At 52.1% G+C, this 6,474-nt stretch overlaps 1 protein-coding gene across 1 annotated transcript in view; it reads right to left on the bottom strand.

Moving 5' to 3' along the window:
- NFASC (neurofascin) overlaps window positions 1-5,932 on the bottom strand; it is a 189,361-nt gene extending 183,429 nt beyond the window's left edge. Inside the window, exon 1 of the mRNA XM_067729273.1 lies at window positions 5,793-5,932. The gene's annotated coding sequence lies outside the window, so the exon portion shown is untranslated. The remainder of the gene's footprint in view (window positions 1-5,792) is intronic.
- Between the last annotated feature and the right edge of the window lie 542 nt (window positions 5,933-6,474).

Raw genomic sequence — 6,474 nt, forward strand, 5'->3', positions numbered from 1 at the left:
TTCCTCATTCTAGGACTGAGTCAGAAGTCTTCCCTTCCTACACTTGAGCCGCTGATCCCAAGCTGTTTATCTCGTTAACTCTGTTTATTGTGATCCTGGTAAGAGGTTCTAAAGCCCTCCAAGCCCCTCTCTAATTAAATTCATTAGAACAGATTGGGGCTTTCTTTCTGCATCTCAGAAAAATTAACAACACGATTAGCATCATAATGACGGGGAGAGGGGCTGCCGGGGAGGCCTTTCAGGAGGGGCTGGCCCAGTCTGGGAAGGGAAGAGTGAAGAGGGGCAGCCCAAGGAGAAGGCAGATGCTCAGGCAGCTGCTTCCTGGAGGAGGGGAGCTACAGTAGTCAGGAAGGGATAATGACGGCCTGAGGGGACGACCCCACCAGGCCCCAGGCATCCCCACTTTTTCATGGCTTTGGGGAGAGGAAAGGCAAGACAAGAAATTAATCAATTACATGAACACCAGAGACAGGCTTCTGGGACTAGAGGCTTTTAGCAGTCTTCTAGTTTTACAGAAAGAGAAACACAGTTAAGCTCTGTTAATGCTGGGGCTGGAAGTAAAACATAACCCCCTCATGGTTTTCATGAAGGTGTCCTTTTCTATAAGGCTGTACTGCAGGAACCTGGGGGAAGCAGGCAGGGTGAGGCAAGGCACTTCTTTCCCAGAGAACCTGAACCCATCCAGTATTTGCTTATACCCCTGTGGGTTCCCTCATCTAGAAAACTCTCATCTTCCCTTCCTTATTAAAATTCTACCCATTTTTCAAGGCTCAGCTCCATTCCCACCCCTCTCTGAAGAGCAGCTAGCATTGGCGAGTGTTTACTGCCAGCCAGGGAGGGTGCTGGGCCCTTCACTGCCTCATCACATTTAATCCTTATTATGGCTCTGCAAGGTTCATATTAATACTCTCATTTCACAGACTGGGAAACTGTAGCTCCTCAGCCAGTAAGTGAAAGAACCAAGGTTTGAAGGCAGGTCCGTCTGATGTCAAAAGCTGAGCACTTTCTGCGATGCCATGTCACCTCCCTGACTCAAACCATACTGAGGCATAACTCCTTCCTTTGCAATTTTACTGTCCAGGGCCTGAAGACTTAATTATACAACGTCTTGTATTATTTCCAAGGGTTTTCACATGTTTCCATCTTATTTCCCCTATTTGAAAGCAGGAACCACATTTCTGTATCCTTCAGAAGGACAAAGTAGGTACTGAAAAATGCATGCTAACTGAGCCCTTCTAACAGATTTTCCTACAGGGGCTCGTACGAGTGGATAAAACATTCCAGTCCTACCAGGGTCAGAGAGCTCACAGGAGAGGAGCATGGGCTTTGGTGTCAAACTAATATATTTTCAATTCTAGCTCTGCAACTCACTGTTCTATAATCTTAAATCACAACCTCTCTGGGTCTGTTTCATTATGTGTAAAACCGGGATCCTAACACTACTTTTTTTGTAGCGTTAACCCTTATGAAGGTTAAATGAGATGGTGAATACCAAGCATGTAGTAGGGTGCCTGGCACGTAGTAAGCACTCTATAATGATGACGATTCTATTATGCCACTTTGATTCTTCCTAGCTTGTCTCAAAACCTAAGGAAAGGAGGGTAGTTCAAGAAATCTCAAGCTGGCTGGCACAGTCTGACCAATATCCCAGGTCAGCAAAGCTGTGGAAGTGCCTCCTCAAGCACCAGCACAGCCATTAGCTCTCAGAGCCCTTCCCTGCAGCCCCAAGGACCAGGCCATACGCATCTAACATCTGCCCTTGCAACTAGGCCTGGGCCCTAGCCGAGCATTTGGAGTAAAGGCTCGAAAGTTTGACATCAGGCTGCTCTAGCCAAAGCAGGGGTCCAAACAGTGTGGTACGATCAGCCCAGGTCCTACAGCCCACTGGGCCCCCTCAGCCATGCTCTTACAATGCCAGGAATCCCTTTACCTCCGGTAGAGCATTTCTTGTACCGCATTTTAATTTGTTTTCATTTCTGTGTCTCTCACTTGACTTACACACACAACATCTAGCTTAGTTCCTAGGACATTTTCAAAGTCTCAGGACATACTAATGAAATGAGCTAAATCAGATGTGTAGGTGGAGGGGTGGGGGATGGATTCCTCAGACAGGTGAGGCTGGCTGTCTCTATCCTTAGGCTCTTTCCCAGTTCAGCTATGGATGTTCCTGGTGACCTGTGCTCGAGTGTAACTTTTAAGGATTTCCCTGTCACTATCAACCTCCTCTCCCCTATCTGGACCTCTTTGATGACTCCCACCTGACTCTGACCTCCCAGAACTCCAAGACCCTTCCACCCATGTCAGAGTTCACAATACTTTTACTCACCTTGTTTCTGAGCACATACCTGAACTTGCTATTTCTCCATCAGCCCCCGGGCCTCTTTCCTCTCACTCACTCTGACATTCTAAGCATATTCTGACCACACTTTGCCCCTAAAATACAAGGGCTTAGGAAACAGGAATGGCAGAGTTGAGTAGCCTCGATCTTGTCCCCAAGTTCCCCCTTCAGGCTGAAGCAGTAGCCAGCAGGGTTCAGCTGCACACAGAACATCCCCTCTTCCCCCTCAAGCTGGGGATCTGGTAACATCTTGCATCTTACCTTCTCCCTCACCTTCTCCCTCACATTCAACTTCCATGTCAGCCCTGAACCACCATTCTGACAACATCAACCAGCATCGGTAAAGGGGGGGCTGATGCCACTGGAGTGAAAGATGCTGCTGTTCACCATCCCTGTCCCCATGTCCTCACTCAAGCTTATCTATGTTATTTGTCTGATAACTTGTCTCTTTCATTACACTGGCAGCCCTGAGAGAACTCTTTTCATCTGTATGATCCCAGCACCTAGCAGAGCAGCACACTCTAGGGTTTAATTCGTATTTGTTGAATGAATAAGTATGTAACCAGCCTTGAATTCCTCTTACTTCCTTCTCCCTTCTTCTCCCAGGCCAAACAGACTGAAGACTGAACTTCTCTGCCTCTCTCTTTCTAGTTTCCTAAGAAATTCTTTTTCTAAAGACTAAGTGATGCTCCTCACACCCCAGGTCTCAGATGGTCTTGGAGGAGAGTGGCACCAGGGGAAGGGGACACATTGCAACAACGGAGTGATGGGAGCCTTGGAATCCTGTCTCTCAGTCACTGCAGAAATAGGACCACCTTCTATGCCTCACCCCTTGGATATCCAAAGCCAGAACCCAACCCCTAGATACCAGCTACCTCTTCAATGTACCCCTGAAAGATCCAGCCCGGCCCCATAAGCCCAGCTTGCATCAGCCCACAGGGAGCTAGTCAGGTCTTGCTCCAGCTCTCCAGGGAGCTGGCTTCCCTTTCTGTGTGCCTCAATGCATCCCTGCTGAAGCCTCTGTGATGTCAAACAAGGGATGAGGGATGAGGTGCATTGCACAAAACTGGGAGATGTGTACATTGTTATCAGAATCCCCCACTTAAGCAGTCAAGCATTTCAACGTCAGGACCTTAATCCAATCAGCTCTCAGAGACGGCTCCAGGTGATGCCTCCTCGCTGGGCCAGGAAAAGCTGGCAGCTCTGGGAACGCTGATGCCAGGGGAAGCTTCCTGCCCCACCCCCACTCATGATGGGCGGGGCACAGAAGGTTGACAAAGCAGAGGACAGCCAGTCCCCCAGCTGCACACCCGCCCCTCCACCCCTTGCTGGGCACTGCCTGAATCCCATTCAGAGTTGCTGTTCATGAGCTGAAGGAGTCCACTCATGTTTCTAAAGTGAGGGAGCCTTGCAGAGAAGGGACAGGATCCGTCAGCAATTTGCTCTTAACCTCCAATTTAAGGCCTGGGATTTTAGCTGAGGTCCCCAGGGCAGGAATCGGGCTGCCCTGTTTCACATTTCCTGTTTCACAGGAAACACAATTTCTGGCCTAAGTGTGAGTGAGTCTCTTTCCTCATCTATGTTATTCATTCTCGTTCTCTCTCTCTTTTTCTTTCTAAACACGCGTGCGCACGCAAGCGCACATGCACGCGCACACACACACACCTTCAGCTGAATCCAAACACAAGAGGAAGAAATTACTGCCTCAGAAGTGCCCGCTCTGTCACGACAAAAGGTAGAATCATTAGATGCATAGCAGACCCCACCCCCATCTTCTTTAATTCTTCCTGCAATACAAATCCACCAGATCCAATCATCCCCAAACCAGGGGAGACAGGTCTCTGCCTTCCTTCTTCTCCCTGCCCGCTGCTCCCACAGTTGGCATTGACCAATCCCCAGGGTCTCCACACACGTTTTCCCTGGGCTTCTCCTACGTACGTTTCAAGTTCGGTGGGCTGTGAACCTGCTGGTCTCCAGCTCCATACAAACAATTCAACTCGGGCCCAACCAGGTCTCAAAGCCCCGTGATCTGCCCTTGCCCGAGATTTGACTGCGGCCCAGCAGGGCTCATCACAGTTCCAAGGGTAGATAATACACACCAGGCCCTCATGCCTGGAGACAGACAGGCAGAAAAGGTACATTGTCATCCACTCCTTTGGACTGAGGAAAGAGGCATCTCTGCCCAACACACACACACACACACACACACACACCACTGCCAAATGCCAAGGAAAGAATGAGGAACAGAACCCGGCTCAGGGCAAGAGAGGGGCTGCCATGGGGACCAGAGACTAGGTGATTCAGCACTCTGCCCACTCAGCCCAGCCCATGGGCCACACTCATGACAGCTCCCGATGCCAAAGTGCTGACTTGGAGGCTGAGGAAGAATCCCATCTAAAATCCAAAATTCCCCAACCCTTCAGTGGGGCTCCTCATCCAGGCCTTTGCATCCCCAGGGCTCAGATCAGGACCAGGAAGAGGGTGCTCAGCCATCTCCTTGGACCCCTGCCCCAAGGGTCCTAGTTTCCCTATGTTTAACACCGCCCCACCCCCATGCATCTAGGAAACAAATCTGAACAACTAGGGGAAGAGAGTAGCTGAAGAGGAACATAAGAGAGGCCTACAAACACCCAGCATCCTTTGCCCCCAAGCCATGAATAGGATCAAACATACAGAAGGGGGTTAGAAGTGGATTCTGCAACAGCGAGTACATAGGGCCTTCAGAGCCCTAGGCCTCCCCAAGCAGGGAAGGAGGGCCCAGTGGCAGAGAGGGGGGCTCAGTAAAAGCCATGTGGCTACAAAAGCACCAGGAAGGGCAGGTGGGGAAGGCGATGGGTGGCAGCCCAGCTAACAGCCAAGGGGGAGAAGATGGGGTTCTTGAGATGGTGGAGGAGGAAACCAAGAGGCAGTTGGGAAGGGGCTGGGACAGGGTATGCAGAGGGGACCCGAGAAGGACAGAAGCTGTGAGGGAGCTGATGGAGAGACAGGCACACAGAGTGATGGGGGTATGAGGTGGGGACCAGAGCAGGGAGGGCAAGGAGAGAGGCTGGTGTGCGGGGCAGGAAAAACAGAAGGGACAGGGGTCACACAAAGTGGGGTGTGGAGGTAAACAGGTAAGGGCAGAGCTCGGGGATGAGGCAGGGACAGAAGGAAAAGGGGAAGAGAGTGAGGTGCAGGAAGGGGGAGGGGAAGCAGCCAGTGAGATAGAAAAGGTGTTGGGGCGGACGGGGTTGGGAGCTGGATGGGGTGGGGTCCAGATATTGACTATACGATGGATTCAGGGCAGGTAACAGCGTGGAGAGAAGGGTCGGGGGTGTGGATGGAGGGGGATGGGGACAGGTCAGGGGATGGAGACGGACAGAGGAGGGCGGGAACAAGGGGGTGTCGCTAGATGGGTTTCCATGACCCCCGTTCTACCCCCACCCCCATCTCTCTGCTGTTCGCGCTCGCCTACCTGCAAGGGCTCGGGCTCCGGCCCTGGGTGCAGTCGGTGCTGTCCGCTGCCGGCGCCGCCACTTCCCCAGAGTCCCCTGCAGCGCCTCTCGCCGCCAGCCGCCGCATTAGGGCAGAGACCAGCCCGTGCGCGTCCCCGGGCGGCCAGCGCGCCCCCGACACCCTGCGTGCGCGCCCCCGCGCCCCTCCCTTCGCGCGCCGAGCGGGGACCAGGACGCTGGAGGAGCAGGGCAGGATGTTCCCGCGCCGCCCCGCCAGGCGCGCTGGGGAGCGATTGCCGGGCCTGGACCGGGGAGAAAAAGCGCCTCCTTTTCGCACCGACCCACGGGCCTCTTTGCGGACTGGCGTTGAAAATGATACTAGTTAGCACCCGTTTCCGTTCGCTGAGCGCCTACTGCGAGCCAAACCTACAGGAGGAAATACGCTGGAGACCCAGGGGTATCACGTGTTTGTCCCGTTTATGCCCCTCCACCATCAGACTGACTTCTTGGGGGCAGAAACTTGTCGAACAGCTTGTGTTCCCAGGGAGACTTGCTTCTGATAGACTCTCCAGGAACGTTTGTTTTTCTTTTGTTTTTAACAGCCGATGATCTTTTTTCTTTTTATATAAATTTATTTTATTTTTATTTATTTATTATTTTAGGCTGTGTTGGGTCTTGGTGCTGCGCGCGGGCTTTCTCCAG

The sequence above is a fragment of the Pseudorca crassidens genome, chromosome 2 (assembly GCF_039906515.1).
Source record: "Pseudorca crassidens isolate mPseCra1 chromosome 2, mPseCra1.hap1, whole genome shotgun sequence".
In the NCBI taxonomy this organism is placed as follows: domain Eukaryota; kingdom Metazoa; phylum Chordata; class Mammalia; order Artiodactyla; family Delphinidae; genus Pseudorca; species Pseudorca crassidens.